The following is a 16285-nucleotide window of genomic DNA, read 5'->3' as shown; positions in this document are numbered from 1 at the left end:
TACGCTGGTGTGTGGTCAGAGACAGTCATACACTGGTGTGTGGACAAAGACAGGGCCATACACTGGTGTATAGACAGAGATAGAGTTCTAAGAGGCAAAATAGCCAACCACCTAGATACCCATCATTTTCACAACCCAGGGCAACACTGGTTTACAGCAGGTCGCTCCTGCCTGTCCCAGCTACTGGACCACTATGGCAAGGTCCTGGATGCTGTGGAGGATAAGCAAAATACAGATGTAGTATACACAGACTTTGCTAAAGCTTTCGACAAGTGTGACCATGGTGTAATAGCACACAAAATGCGTGATAAAGGAATAACAGGAAAAGTTGGTAGATGGATCTACAACTTCCTGACAAATAAAACACAAAGAGTAATAGTAAACAGAGTAAAGTCCAGGCAGCCACGGTAAAAAGCTCTGTGCCACAAGGCACAGTATACTCGCTCCCATTCTATTCCTCATCCTCATTTCTGACATAGACAGAGATGTAAGACATAATAGCTCCGTGTCTTCCTTTGTGGATGACACCCGAATTACCATGGCAGTGACCTCCATTGAAGACACCGCGAGACTCCAAGCGGACATCAACCAAATCTTCGAATGGGCCACTCAAAACAATATGAAGTTCAACGAGGAGAAATTTCAACTACTCAGATATGGGAAACTTGAAGAAATTAAAAATGTGTCAGGGTATACAACAAATTCTAACCATACAATAGAGCGGAAAAGTAATGTGAAAGACCTAGGAGTGATAATGTCAGAGGATCTCCTCTTCAAAGACCACAACAATGTATCGACCTCATCCGCTAGGAAAATGATAGTATGGAAAATGAGAACCTTCAAAACTAGGGACTCCAAGCCCATGATCTTTTTCAAATCGCTTGTGCTCTAGGGTGGAATACTGCTGTACACTAACGGCCCCCTTCAAGGCTGGCAACATTGCAGACCTGGAGAGTGTACAAAGAACTTTCACGGCACACAAAGTACGATAAGGCACCTGAACTACTGGGAATGGTTGAAGGTCCTTGATCAGTATTCCCTCGAACTAAGGCAAGAGAGATACATGATAATATGCACTTGGAAGGTCCTGGAGGGATTCGTACCAAACCTGCACACGAAAATCACTCCCTATGAAAGCAAAAGACTCGGCAGAAGATGCAACATTTCCCCGATGAAAAGCAGGGGCGCTACGAGTACACTGAGAGACAACACAATAAGTGTCTGGGGCCCAAGACTGTTCAATTGCCTCCCAGCATACATAAGGGGGATTACCAATAGACCCCTGGCTGTCTTCAAGAAGGCACTGGACAGGCACCTAAAGTCAGTACCTGACCAACCGAGCTGTGGTTCATATGTCAGCTTGCGTGCGGCCAGCAGTAACAGCCTGGTTGATCAGACCCTGATCCACCATGAGGCCTGGTCCCAGAGCGGACCGCGGGGGCGTTGACCCCCAGAACCCTCTCCAGATAAACTCCAAGTATTGCGCACGTCCTACCTATCAGCATTAAGGTGTTTTTTGACACGTTACTGAACTCAGGTTGAGTATATACATGCCCCAATATGGCTTAGGGAAAGGGGCCCACCTGGCATAATTATAAGTTTCAGCTTGTTTTTATTTGCAGAGAGAACTGATCCCTTTTGCCTTCTTGGGCAATATTTCTTCTCTGTACATTGGAAAACAAGGCTCGATACGGCGTAAGCTGTTAGTGGCCCTTAAAACACCCAACAAGAAGAAACCCTCAGCACTCTTTGCATATATAAGATATAGGATCTTTAATCTCTTATTCCGTCTCCTACAGGGACTATTACTTTCCCTACTTTTCTCCAGTGATTGAAAGCTTCCTCATTCCTGGGAGGTAGGGCTCAATACCGCTCACGCCGAAACAACAACAGGACTTCAGCATTGGTAAGATAAGATAAGATAAGATGTTGGTATAGTACAGACATGTTACTCAGGGAGTAGGACTCCTGGCTCTACCAGTATTGAAGACTAGAGTCCACCTCATGTGAGATGGGAATTAACTGTTCTCGTTTCCTCTTACTGGAGAAAACTTTATTTCCTTCCTCTGTGGAAATTTATTTGGTCCCTAAAGTTCCACAGGACAGATACAGCATACAAAGGGGGTCCCAGAATGGCCATAATGGAACGGCTGAGCTGGGTGGCCCTTAAACCCACCCAAACAAAAAGCGTTCTCCCAGAGTTGGCGTGGTTGGTAAGCACTATTTAAGTTATAGATTTACCTTTCAGGGAAGGAGTAGGTAGTTTTACTGGTAGTACACTAATATTAGGTTTACTAAGGCAACTGTAGATAATAATAATGTAGACCTAAGACCTTAACATAGGTAGTAATAGACCGATAATATAGGCAAACACTAGGTTAAGTTAGCTAGGGAGAACTGGCAGCCCTAGCTTGAAGGATGATGCGTGGGTCTGAAAAACACGAGCTCTCCCTTCTGTAGACAGACACCAACTGGACAACACGTGCCGTGATCAGCAGACGGCGCCCCCCACGTGTCTTCATGTATGAGACTTGGGGAAATCTGGTAGAGGCACCTCGATGTACCGTAGATGACCTCCTCCGTCAGGCCCATACAGTAAGACAAAACCTCCACTTTCTCTTAGGATTTCTGGCCAGTGTCTGGGGAAAAATTGTGAGTGAGTTGAACTGTAGGTCTGTATGCAACTGGCAGTGCATGCCCAGTACGTACCAGAGTCTCTTGTCTACCTAGAAGCTAGTGTCTGTGTCTGCATAGTTTTACTAGGGGATACACACCCCCTTGGATATAGGAATTTCTGAGGTGCAGGCAGGTCACTAATAACGATTGAACATTGCAGGAATTAAGGCTCCCAGTTGCACGTGGTTTCTGAGGGGAAGTCCAGAGGGGCTAAGGCTAAGCTTAGGGAAGTTGAAGATCAGGATATTTGCTGCAACACCAAGTAAGTTAGTCCTTTATACGTGCATGCAGGCGAGTTTCTTGCAACATCAATCATTTGTGAAAATCTGTCCTATAAGCCACTTGTGAGGCTGAGGTACCGACCTCAGAGCTCGGTGTCAACAGAGTTTGCCAGGGTAGGTGACTCACTTGGAGGCAGTCCAGACAAATTTTCACATCCTCATTCCCGCCCAGATTTGAGTAATTTCTTTTCCCCTGCACGAGGCTTGCAGCCGACGTGGCAGGTTGTGTAGCGGGCTAGCTGCGAGATTTTCAAGGATAGCTCCTGGTCAAAGAGGATGACCAGGTCCCTACTTAACAGAACTCAGTGTGAATGCTTTGAGAAGATACCAGAGCAGCGAACGGACATCCCAGTGCATCGTTTCAGCGTAAATAGTTAAAGTGTTGTGCAGTTTTAGAGGGTTTGGTGTTGTTGAGTCAGGACCAGTCAGCGCCTCCCCCCCTCTCCGCTGGGGGGGAGGGCGTGTGTAGTAAACAGTGACCCTCTCATAACGCCTCACCCCTGCCCGTCTCCCCCGCCTCACCCACCCAACTACCAGCGCCACCCCATCTATAGAGGGTACTTCTCCTCTAACCCACGATGTCAGCGATGGCACTGCAGGGAGTGCCGGGCTCACAGGAACTTCTACTACAGGGACAGCATCGTGGAGTTCGACCGCGAGGCAGCTGTCAGGTGTGCCACAGGCAGTGTGTATTCAGTTCCTCAAGCTTCAACATCCGTGCACACGAGGGCCTGGGATCTTCAATCAACTTGGCGTCCACCAGGACGCTGACATGTCCCTAGGGCAGCTCTCCATCGGGCTGCTAACGGAGTCACTGGCTTCTTGGACCTCTTGGGGAGGGTTGATGGTGCTCGTGCAAGCAGCAGATCCCGGGGCAACTTGCTGCTGTTTGCAATGGCTGTCTGCTGAGGAGAGACAGGCACCTAGCAACATCTGTTGTTGGTGCATTGGATGAATTCCCTACTATGTTTGTTAACTGCTCATTACTCTGTAATTTGTCTATGATTGTAATCATGTCATAACGTGTTTATCATTCATTACCTTTGAAACTTGTCATGATTGTGACCAGCTCTACCTGGAGCTCATTACCTTTGTAAATTCTCATGATTAATGTTTGATTCATTACCTTTGCAATTATTCATGTGTGACCAGCTCTACCTGGAGCTCATTACCTTTGTAACTTGGTCATGATTATGACCAGATCTAGTTCATTACCTTTGTAACTTGCTCAGCTATCAAAACTTTGGAGTCCAGTCCCTGGACCAATTATGTACCTCTGTAATCTTTTGACTACCGCCCACAGGATGGGTATGGGGTGCATAATATACATATTAAACTAACTAAACCCTGCACTCCTGAGCGGCAGATCTAATTAAAGAATCAGCTTTGGTTGACTCTTAATAACCCAAATAAGATAATACAGCTTGTACCATAGTGGCCCTTAATAATCTCAACACGATAATACAGCGTGTACCATGGTGGCCCTTAACAACCCAACAAGATAATACAGCATGTACCATAGTGGCCCTTAATAACCGTAACAAGATAATACAGCGTGCACCATAGTGGCCCTTAATAACCCTAACACCAAGATAATAGAGGGTGTACCATGGTGGCACTTAATAACCCCAACACCAAGATAATACAGGGTGTACCATGGTGGCCCTTAATAACCCCAACACCAAGATAATACAGGGTGTACCATGGTGGCCCTTAATAACCCTAACACCAAGATAATACAGGGTGTACCATGGTGGCCCTTAACCCCAACAAGATAATACAGCATGTATCATAGTGGCCCTTAATAATCTCAACACGATAATACAGCGTGTACCATGGTGGCCCTTAATAATCTCAACACGATAATAGAGCATGTACCATGGTGGCCCTTAATAATCTCAACATGATAATACAGCATGTACCATGGTGGCCCTTAATGACCCTAACACCAAGATAATACAGGGTGTACCATGGTGGTCCTTAATAATCTCAACAACAGTATAATATAGGGTGTACCATGGTGGCCCTTAATAACCTCAACAACAAGAAATAGAGCATGTACCATGGTGGTCCTCCCTTAATAACCCCAACAACAACCAGATAATACAGCATGTACCATGGTGACTCTTGGACTTCTGTGCCAGCCTTTGCTGGGCATTGACGTCTCTCACTCGCCTGAGTATCAGTGACAAATTTCCCCCGTTCTCTGGGATGCTTGTCCTCATCTATTTTGCCAGCCGTCATCGGCTTACTTTTAGCCAGCTCCATTTTTCCATTCTGCGGATATTTTTTAACGGTCTTTGGTGGGAAGCCGGTTACTGAACTCAGGTGGGGAAACCATACCCCCGGCCGGGATTGAACCCGCGGTTTGTTTGCAAGTCGTGTCATTACGATTTCTTGACTCAGGTGGGGATGTGGGCGTTTTGCTCTGCTGGGGATTGGCAAGGGGGGTCCACCGGATCTAATTGGAAACTTCAAGTTTCTGTTTCTATTTACAAAGGAATTTTTGTTCCTTTCATGGCCCAGCTTTGGGCAGCAAATGGTACCCTGCCTTAACCAAAAAAAAAAAAAAAAAAAAATGAAAGATAGGACTAAAAAACACCCGGAACAAAATGGTGAGATTCATCTTGGCTCTGGGTCCAAGAGAGCATGTAGACCAGAATGAATTACAACTGGAATCCCCTCAGGGACGGTTCCTTGATGTTGGTGAGGGGCTCTTGATTTAGGGAATTGGATCTGTGCTCCAGTTCCCCGAATTAAGCCTGAATGCCTTCCACATCCCCCCCATCCCAGGCGCTGTATAATCCTACGGGTTTAGCGCTTCCCCTTGATTATAATAATAATACAACTGGAATGTTCAAGCCAAAGTTTTGTTAAGGCTGAGAACCAAAGCAATAATGGTACTAGGAAAAGGGAGAACAACTTTGCAGTACCTACAGTTAGTGGTCAGGTTTCAAACACATTTTATTGTACAGCTGATGTCAGAACCTGCCTTAGCATGGGCAAGCTCAAGAAGAGAGCCAAGAAGTACCTCATGAATGTAGCTAGAGAAAGAGTTAGTTAGTTAGTTTAATATGTTTATTATGCACCCCATACCCATCCTGTGGGCGGTAGTCAAAAGATTACAGAGGTACATAATTGGTCCAGGGACTGGACTCCAAAGTTTTGATAGCTGAGCAAGTTACAGAGGCAATGAACTCACAATTTACAAAGGTAATGAACTCACAATTTACAAAGGTAATGAACTCCAGGTAAGTCTGGTCACAATCATGACAAGTTACAAAGGTATTTACAGATTACAGAGGTACGTAATGGGTCCAGGGACTGGGCCCCCAAAGTTTTGATAGCTGAACTAGGTACAAAGGTAATGAGCTCACAAGTTACAAAGGTAATGAATTCTGTAGAATGGTTACTTACGTTTATACTTTGGCTACAATCATGAACAAATTATAGAGTAATGAGCAATTCACACTTCCACACCCGGTCACAACTGTAATGAGTTATTGGTGCAAATATTGATTGTTGAGTCACACACACCACACACACACACACACAGAGAAAGAGAACAGAGTGATTTCTTGTATATCTAACATACATATAATCTGATCCCTAGTATATCTCCTTTCATTGTAACTACTTTTCACATAATTGATTTACTTGCCTGTTTTAACTTTAAGGTTTAAACAATAATTATTACAAGGACCCCAATGGAAATAAGGCACTGACTTTTTTGGGTTATCATGGGTAATTTACACAGGCTGTTATGTATGATAATTTATTTAACTGTATTTATATGTACCTGTATCTTACTATGCCTCGGCATAAGAGTGGCTTTCCTTGTACTTGACAAATTAAAATTGTAATTACACATTGTAAACTTTGCAAAGAAATAAAATCTTTAATCTTTTTAATCGGGAAGCCGGGTTCGATACTGCGTAAGCCGTCAGTGGCCCTGATAAACCCCAACAAACATCTTTTACAAATGTTTTGGGAAATTCATAATTGCTTCTGCGCCAGCCTTCGTCGGGTGTGGACATTTCTCTCTCGTCTGAGTATCAGTGATAAACTTCCACCGTTCTCTCTGGGATGCTTGTCCTCAACTATTTTGCCCACCAGGCACTCTACAGGAGGGGCACCTATTCATCGGCTTACTTTTAGCCAGCTCCATTTTCCCCTTTGCGGGAAATTCTTTAACGGTCTTTCCCCTCAGGGACGGTTCCTTGATGTTGGTGAGGGGCTCTTGATTTAGGGAATTGGATCTGTGCTCCAGTTCCCCGAATTAAGCCAGAATGCCTTCCACATCCCCCCCAGGCGCTGTATAATCCTCCGGTTTTAGCGCTTCCCCCTTGATTATAATAATAATGTATAATCCTCCGGGTTTAGCTCTTCCCCCTTATTATAATAATAATGTATAATCCTCCGGGTTTAGCTCTTCCCCCTTGATTATAATAATAATAATAATTTAACGGTATTTGGTGGGAAGCCGGTTACTGAACTCAGGTGGGGATGTGGGCGTCCCTCTCTGCTGCGGCTTGGCAAAGGGGTCCACCGGATCTAATTGGAAACTTCAAGTTTCTATCTCTATTTACAAAGGAACTTTTGTTCCTTTTCTTTCATCACCCAGCCTTGGGCAACAATTTTTCCTCGTACCATCGAGAAGTCGGGCTCGATACGGCTTATGCTGTCAGTGGACCTGATAAACCCAACAAAGTAAGAAGAATTGACCAGTGTGGGATTTATTAGGTCATGCGTTAATTAATAGTTTACCAGTGAGTTTGTAGCGACTCACAAGTGTAAGATCAGCTGTTATACATCACTAGTACTTTCAAAGAGCTTGTAAGGTAAGATGAGATGTGTTCGGGTTTATAACCCAAGGTAGCGTCAGCCACCCAGGATAACCCAGGGTAGGGAGGGTTAGCCACCCAGGATAACCTAGGGTAGGGAGGGTTAGCCACCCAGGATAACCCAGGGTAGGGAGGGTTAGCCACCCAGGATAACCTAGGGTAGGGAGGGTTAGCCACCCAGGATAACCCAGGGTAGGGAGGGTTAGCCACCCAGGATAACCTAGGGTAGGGAGGGTTAGCCACCCAGGAAAACCTAGGGTAGGGAGGGTTAGCCACCCAGGATAACCCAGGGTAGGGAGGGTTAGCCACCCAGGATAACCTAGGGTAGGGAGGGTTAGCCACCCAGGATAACCCAGGGTAGGGAGGGTTAGCCACACAGGATAACCTAGGGTGGAGAGTGTTAGCCACCCAGGATAACCTAGGGTGGAGAGTGTTAGCCACCCAGGATAACCTAGGGTGGAGTGTTAGCCACCCAGGATAACCTAGGGTGGAGAGTGTTAGCCTCCCAGGATAACCTAGGGTGGAGAGTGTTAGCCACCCAGGATAACCTAGGGTGGAGAGTGTTAGCCACCCAGGATAACCTAGGGTGGAGAGTGTTAGCCACCCAGGATAACCTAGGGTGGAGAGTGTTAGCCGCCCAGGATAACCTAGGGTGGAGAGTGTTAGCCACCCAGGATAACCTAGGGTGGAGAGTGTTAGCCACCCAGGATAACCTAGGGTGGAGAGTGTTAGCCACCCAGGATAACCTAGGGTGGAGAGTGTTAGCCACCCAGGATAACCTAGGGTGGAGAGTGTTAGCCACCCAGGATAACCTAGGGTGGAGAGTGTTAGCCGCCCAGGATAACCCAGGGTAGGGAGGGTTAGCCACCCAGGATAACCTAGGGTGGAGAGTGTTAGCTGCCCAGGATAGCCCAGGGTAGGGAGTGTTAGCCACCCAGGATAACCTAGGGTGGAGAGTGTTAGCCACCCAGGATAACCCAGTGTAGGGAGTGTTAGCCACCCAGGATAACCTAGGGTGGAGAGTGTTAGCCACCCAGGATAACCTAGGGTGGAGAGTGTTAGCCACCCAGGATAACCTAGGGTGGAGAGTGTTAGCCACCCAGGGTAACCCAGGGTAGGGAGGGTTAGCCACCCAGGATAACCTAGGGTGGAGAGTGTTAGCCGCCCAGGATAACCCAGGGTAGGGAGGGTTAGCCACCCAGGATAACCTAGGGTGGAGAGTGTTAGCCACCCAGGATAACCTAGGGTGGAGAGTGTTAGCCACCCAGGATAACCTAGGGTAGGGAGTGTTAGCCACCCAGGATAACCTAGGGTGGAGAGTGTTAGCCACCCAGGATAACCTAGGGTGGAGAGTGTTAGCCACCCAGGATAACCCAGGGTAGGGAGTGTTAGCCACCCAGGATAACCTAGGGTGGAGAGTGTTAGCCACCCAGGATAACCCAGGGTAGGGAGTGTTAGCCACCCAGGATAACCTAGGGTGGAGAGTGTTAGCCACCCAGGATAACCTAGGGTGGAGAGTGTTAGCCACCCAGGATAACCCAGGGTAGGGAGTGTTAGCCACCCAGGATAACCCAGGGTAGGGAGTGTTAGCCTCCCAGGATAACCCAGGGTAGGGAGTGTTAGCCACCCAGGATAACCCAGGGTAGGGAGGGTTAGCAACCCAGGATAACCCAGGGTAGGGAGGGTTAGCCACCCAGGATAACCCAGGGTAGGGAGGGTTAGCCACCCAGGATAACCCAGGGTAGGGAGTGTCAGTCACCCAGGATAACCCTGGGTAAGGAGGGTTAGCCACCCAGGATATCTCGGGGTAGGGAGTGTTAGCCACTCAGGATAACGCAGGGTAGGGAGTGTCAGTCACCCAGGATAACCCAGGGTAGGGAGTGTTAGCCACCCATGATAGCCTAAGAAAGTCAGTGTGTCATTGAGGACTATCCATCTTTTTTCCATTGTGGTCGTTCAGTCTTGTCCCCCAGGATACCACCCACAACAGTCAACTAACACCCAGGTACCTACTTACTGATAGGTGAACAGGGACAGAAGGTGTACGGAAACCTGCCCAGCATTTCCACACATATTGAACCCCAGACAGTGAGTGTGTGAGGCGAGAGTGTTACCAGTCAAATGGGCAAATAGGCCTGTGTGACCAGAAATATTGTTTATGAAAACACTACACCATTATTATTTGATTTATAATGTACCATAATCAACAAATAATAAAATCACTCAATACATTTTGAAAACCCAGGTTAGTAAGCTTCAGTCATATCTAAGAGAAACAGATATTATGACCTGGCAGAAAAGCAACAAAAAAATATTTCTTCCCATAGTAATTTTAGGTTAAGTGTTTTTTCTACATCTGTTTTATATACAGTGGAACCTTGACTTACGAGTGTCCCAACTTACGAGTTTTTTTGAGATATGAGCCATCCCTGCGTCGATTTTTTACTCTGAGTTACGAGCCAAAATTTGAGTTACGAGCCAGCTCCCCCCTCCCTCTTCCCCCTCAACCCAAAACCTGGACACCTCGCTTGTGTATCTATGATTTCATGCTTTAATTCCATGGAAATCATTCTCTTTTTCAACTCAGCAATAATAATAATATAATATTATTACAGCTAAGTCACTAAGTCAGTCAAGTCATTCAGTCAGTCAGGTCATTCAGTAAGTCAGTCAGTCAAGTCACTCAGTAAGTCAGTCAAGTCATTCAGTAAGTCAGTCGAGTCATTCAGTAAGTCAGTCAGGTCACTCAGTAAATCAGTCAAGTCATTCAGTAAGTCACTTAGTCAAGTCACTTGGTCAAGTCACTCAGTCAAGTCACTCAGTAAGCCAGTCAAATCATTCAGTAAGTCAGTCAGGTTACTCAGTAAGTCAGTCAGGTCATTCAGTAAGTGAGGATTTCAAAGTGAAGCCTTTACTGGTGTATCAGTCTGAAAATCCTAGAGTGTTCAAGAAACACAGTGTCGCTAAGAGTAAATTGTGTGTGATGTGGAAGGCTAACAGTAAGGCATGGGTCATGAGGGAAATTTTCCTTGATTGATTCAATGAAGTGTTTGGCCCGAGTGTGAAGAAATACCTCCTGGAAAATAAATTGCCACTCAAGTGCCTCCTGGTAATGGACAATGCTCCTGCTCATCCTCCAGATTTGGATGACCAAATGGTGGAGGAGTTTAGTTTCATCACAGTGAAGTTATTATTTTTTTTTTTTTATTAACAGGGGCTCTGGTGGCCTGGTGGTTAACGCTCTCGCTTCACACGGTGAGGGCCTGGGTTCGATTCCCAGCCAGAGTAGAAACATTGGACGTGTTTCTTTCCACCTGTTGTCTATGTTCCCCATCAGTAAAATGGGTACCTGGGTGTTAGTCGACTGGTGTGGGTCGCATCCTGGGACACTCCTAAGGAGGCCTGGTCACAGACCGGGCCACGGGGGCGTTGACCCCCGGAACTCTCTCCAGATAAACTCCAGATAACACACTGGCCGATTCCCACCAAGGCAGGGTGGCCCGAAAAAGAAAAACTTTCACCATCATTCACTCCATCACTGTCTTACCAGAAGGGTGCTTTACGCTACAGTTTTTAAACTGCAACATTAACACCCCTCCTTCAGAGTGCAGGCACTGTACTTCCCATCTCCAGGACTCAAGTCCAGCCTGCCGGTTTCCCTGAATCCCTTCATAAATGTTACTTTGCTCACACTCCAACAGCACGTCAAGTATTAAAAACCATTTGTCTCCATTCACTCCTATCAAACACGCTCACGCATGCCTGCTGGAAGTCCAAGCCCCTCACACACAAAACCTCCTTTACCCCCTCCCTCCAACCTTTCCTAGGCCGACCCCTACCCCTCCTTCCTTCCACTACAGACTGATACACTCTTGAAGTCATTCTGTTTCGCTCCATTCTCTCTACATGTCCGAACCACCTCAACAACCCTTCCTCAGCCCTCTGGACAACAGTTTTGGTAATCCCGCACCTCCTCCTAATTTCCAAACTACGAATTCTCTGCATTATATTCACACTACACATTGCCCTCAGACGTGACATCTCCACTGCTTCCAGCCTTCTCCTCGCTGCAACATTCATCACCCATGCTTCACACCCATATAAGAGTGTTGGTAAAACTATACTCTCATACATTCCCCTCTTTGCCTCCAAGGACAAAGTTCTTTGTCTCCACAGACTCCTAAGTGCACCGCTCACCCTTTTCCCCTCATCTATTCTATGATTCACCTCATCTTTCATAGACCCATCCGCTGACACGTCCACTTCCAAATATCTGAATACATTCACCTCCTCCATACTCTCTCCCTCCAATCTGATATCCAATCTTTCATTACCTAATCTTTTTGTTATCCTCATAACCTTACTCTTTCCTGTACATTCACTTTTAATTTTCTTCTTTTGCATACCCTACCAAATTCATCCACCAACCTCTGCAACTTCTCTTCAGAATCTCCCAAGAGCACAGTGTCATCAGCAAAGAGCAACTGTGACAACTCCCACTTTATGTGTGATTCTTTATCTTTTAACTCCACGCCTCTTGCCAAGACCCTTGCATTTACTTCTCTTACAACCCCATCTATAAATATATTAAAACAACCACGGTGATTTCACACATCCTTGTCTAAGGCCTACTTTTACTGGGAAATAATCTCCCTCTTGTCTACATACTCTAACTTGAGCCTCACTATCCTCGTAAAAACTCTTCACTGCTTTCAGTAACCTACCTCCTACACCATACACCAGCAACATCTGCCACATTGCCCCCTTATCCACCCTGTCATACGCCTTTTCCAAATCCATAAATGCCACAAAAACCTCTTTAGCCTTATCTAAATACTGTTCACTTATATGTTTCACTGTAAACACCTGGTCCACACACCCCCTACCTTTCCTAAAGCCTCCTTGTTCATCTGCTATCCTATTCTCTGTCTTACTCTTAATTCTTTCAATAATAACTCTACCATACACTTTACCAGGTATACTCAACAGACTTATCCCCCTATAATTTTTGCACTCTCTTTTGTCCCCTTTGCCTTTATACAAAGGAACTATGCATGCTCTCTGCCAATCCCTAGGTACCTTACCCTCTTCCATACATTTATTAAATAATTGCACCAACCACTCCAAAACTATATCCCCACCTGCTTTTAACATTTCTATCTTTATCCCATCAATCCCAGCTGCCTTACCCCCTTTCATTTTACCTACTGCCTCACAAACTTCCCCCACACTCACAACTGGCTCTTCCTCACTCCTGCAAGATGTTATTCCTCCTTGCCCTATACACGAAATCACAGCTTCGCTATCTTCATCAACATTTAACAATTCCTCAAAATATTCCCTCCATCTTCCCAATACCTCTAACTCTCCATTTAATAACTCTCCTCTCCTATTTTTAACTGACAAATCCATTTGTTCTCTAGGCTTCCTTAACTTGTTAATCTCACTCCAAAACTTTTTCTTATTTTCAACAAAATTTGTTGATAACATCTCACCCACTCTCTCATTTGCTCTCTTTTTACATTGCTTCACCACTCTCTTAACCTCTCTCTTTTTCTCCATATACTCCTCTTCCCTCCTTGCATCACTTCTACTTTGTAAAAACTTCTCATATGCTAACTTTTTCTCCCTTACTACTCTCTTTGCATCATCATTCCACCAATTGCTCCTCTTCCCTCCTGCACCCACTTTCCTGTAACCACAAACTTCTGCTGAACACTCTAACACTATATTTTTAAACCTACCCCATACCTCTTCGACCCCATTGCCTATGCTCTCATTAGTCCATCTATCCTCCAATAGCTGTTTATATCTTACCCTAACTGCCTCCTCTTTTAGTTTATAAACCTTCACCTCTCTCTTCCCTGATGCCTCTATTCTCCTTGTATCCCATCTACCTTTTACTCTCAGTGTAGCTACAACTAAAAAGTGATCTGATATATCTGTGGCCCCTCTATAAACATGTACATCCTGAAGTCTACTCAACAGTCTTTTATCTACCAATACATAATCCAACAAACTACTGTCATTTCGCCCTACATCATATCTTGTATACTTATTTATCCTCTTTTTCTTAAAATATGTATTACCTATAACTAAACCCCTTTCTATACAAAGTTCAATCACAGGGCTCCCATTATCATTTACACCTGGCACCCCAAACTTACCTACCACACCCTCTCTAAAAGTTTCTCCTACTTTAGCATTCAGGTCCCCTACCACAATTACTCTCTCACTTGGTTCAAAGGTTCCTATACATTCACTTAACATCTCCCAAAATCTCTCTCTCTCCTCTACATTCCTCTCGTCTCCAGGTGCATACACGCTTATTATGACCCACTTTTCGCATCCAACCTTTACTTTAATCCACATAATTCTTGAATTTACACATTAATATTCTCTTTTCTCCTTCCATAACTGATATTTCAACATTACTGCTACCCCTTCCTTAGCTCTAACTCTCTCAGATACTCCAGATTTAATCCCATTTATTTCCCCCCCACCGAAACTCCCCTACCCCGTTCAGCTTTGTTTCACTTAGGGCCAGGACATCCAACTTCTTTTCATTCATAACATCAGCAATCATCTGTTTCTTGTCATCCGCACTACTTCCACGCACATTCAAGCATCCCAGTTTTATAAAGTTTTTCTTCTTCTCTTTTTTAGTAAATGTCTACAGGAGAAGGGGTTACTAGCCCATCGCTCTCGGCATTTAAGTTGCCTCATATGACACGCATGGCTTACGGAAGAAAGATTCTTTTCCACTTCCCCATGGACAATAGAAGAAATAAAGGAGAACAAGAGCTATTTAGAAAAAAAAGAGAAAAACCTAGATGTATGTATATATATATATGCATGTGCATGTCTGTGAAGTGTGACCAAAGTGTAAGTAGGAGTAGCAAGATATCCCTGTTATCTAGCATGTTTATGAGACAGAAAAAGAAACCAGCAATCCTATCATCATGCAAAACAGTTACAGGTTTCTGTTTCACAGTCATCTGGCAGGACGGTAGTACTTCTCTGGGTGGTTGCTGTCTACCAACCTACTACCTCATGAAGTTCTTGCCCCCTAATACCACTCCTCTCATCCAGCCCATGGACCAGCAGATCATTTCAAACTTCAAAAAACTCTACACCAAAGAAATGTTTCAAAATTGCTTTGATGAGACCTCAGACACTCAGTTGACCCTAAGAGAGTTCTGGAAAGATCACTTCAATATCCTCCATTGCATAGGCCTTATAGATAAGGCTTGGCAGGGAGTGACTTCCAGGACATTGAACTCTGCTTGGAGAAAATTGTGGACAGATTGTGTCCTCAACAAAGATTTTGAAGGGTTTGAGGCTGACCCTGACAACCCTATGTCAGTTGTGGAATCTATTGTGGCATTGGGGAATTCCATGGGGTTGGATGTGGCTGGCCAGGATGTGGAAGAGTTGGTGGAGGACCACATTGAAGAGCTAACCATTGAAGAGCTGCAAGACCTTCATCTGCAACACCAACAGACCACAGCTCAGGAAATTGCTTCAGAGGAGGAGGAAGAGAGATGGAAGAAAGAGCCTTCTTCAAAGATTAAGGACATTTGTGCAAAGTGGAGTGAAGTGTAAACGTTTGTGGAGGAATATCACCCTGACAAAACTGTTGCACGCCGTGTCAGCAACATGTACAATGACATTGTCTTGTCCCATTTTATGCAAATTTTAAAGATGCCAGAAACAGAGCTCTCTGGAACAATTTTATGAGCAACAGGGGTCCAGTGACTCAAGCTGGTCCTAGTGGCATTAAAAAGCAAAGAAGGGAAGTAACCCCAGATAAGGACTTGGTACCTAAAGTCTTTATGGAAGGGGATTTCCCTTCCAAACAATAGTGTAACTTCTCCATCCTCTCCCCTCCTCCTGTCTTCCATACATTACCAAGAGTCTTCAATAAATGTAAGTGTGATGTTAATATTGTTTTATACTTGATGTCTCATTGTTTTCTGTATGTAAATCTATATTTAATGTAAAAAAATATTTTTTGTTAATTTTGGGTGTCTGGAACGGATTACATGGATTTACATTATTTCTTATGGGGAAAATGGTTTCGCCATTCATAAATTTCGCCTTTCGTCAGAATCTCTGGAACGGATTAATTATGAAACTTAAGGCTCCACTGTATATGTGAATGACATGATGGAAGGGATAGACTCACAAGTGTCCCTGTTCGCAGATGATGTGAAGTTAATGAGGTCAGAGGTCAGTACACTGCGGTCAGAGGTCACGTGTGGTCACTGTCCTAAGCTGTCTGGGAATTAGCGTGGGGTGTTACTGAGCACCATGGCCTGCTGTAATGTTTTCGAATCTCAGGTTAAAGTGTTGAAGAAGGAGGTTCTACTTCTTCAGGAGGAAAATAGGAGGCTGAAGCTTCGCCTAGATGGGTTTGGGAGTGAGTGAGAGATGGTTGCAGTTGGTGAAGAAAAGGACACCAGCAGTGAACTAAAGAGTTGT

At 45.0% G+C, this 16285-nt stretch overlaps 1 long non-coding RNA gene across 1 annotated transcript in view; it reads left to right on the top strand.

Annotated features, from left to right (window-relative positions):
- Positions 1-7656: 7656 nt before the first annotated feature.
- Positions 7657-16285, top strand: part of LOC128685477 (uncharacterized) — a 34503-nt gene continuing 25874 nt past the window's right edge. Inside the window, exon 1 of the long non-coding RNA XR_011391735.1 lies at positions 7657-7798. This is a non-coding gene — a long non-coding RNA (uncharacterized lncRNA). The remainder of the gene's footprint in view (positions 7799-16285) is intronic.

This window comes from Cherax quadricarinatus, chromosome 8, assembly GCF_038502225.1.
Source record: "Cherax quadricarinatus isolate ZL_2023a chromosome 8, ASM3850222v1, whole genome shotgun sequence".
Taxonomy (NCBI): Eukaryota; Metazoa; Arthropoda; class Malacostraca; order Decapoda; family Parastacidae; genus Cherax; species Cherax quadricarinatus.
Note: the sequence above shows the minus strand (reverse complement) of the source record. Positions and strands in the feature narration are given on the sequence as shown.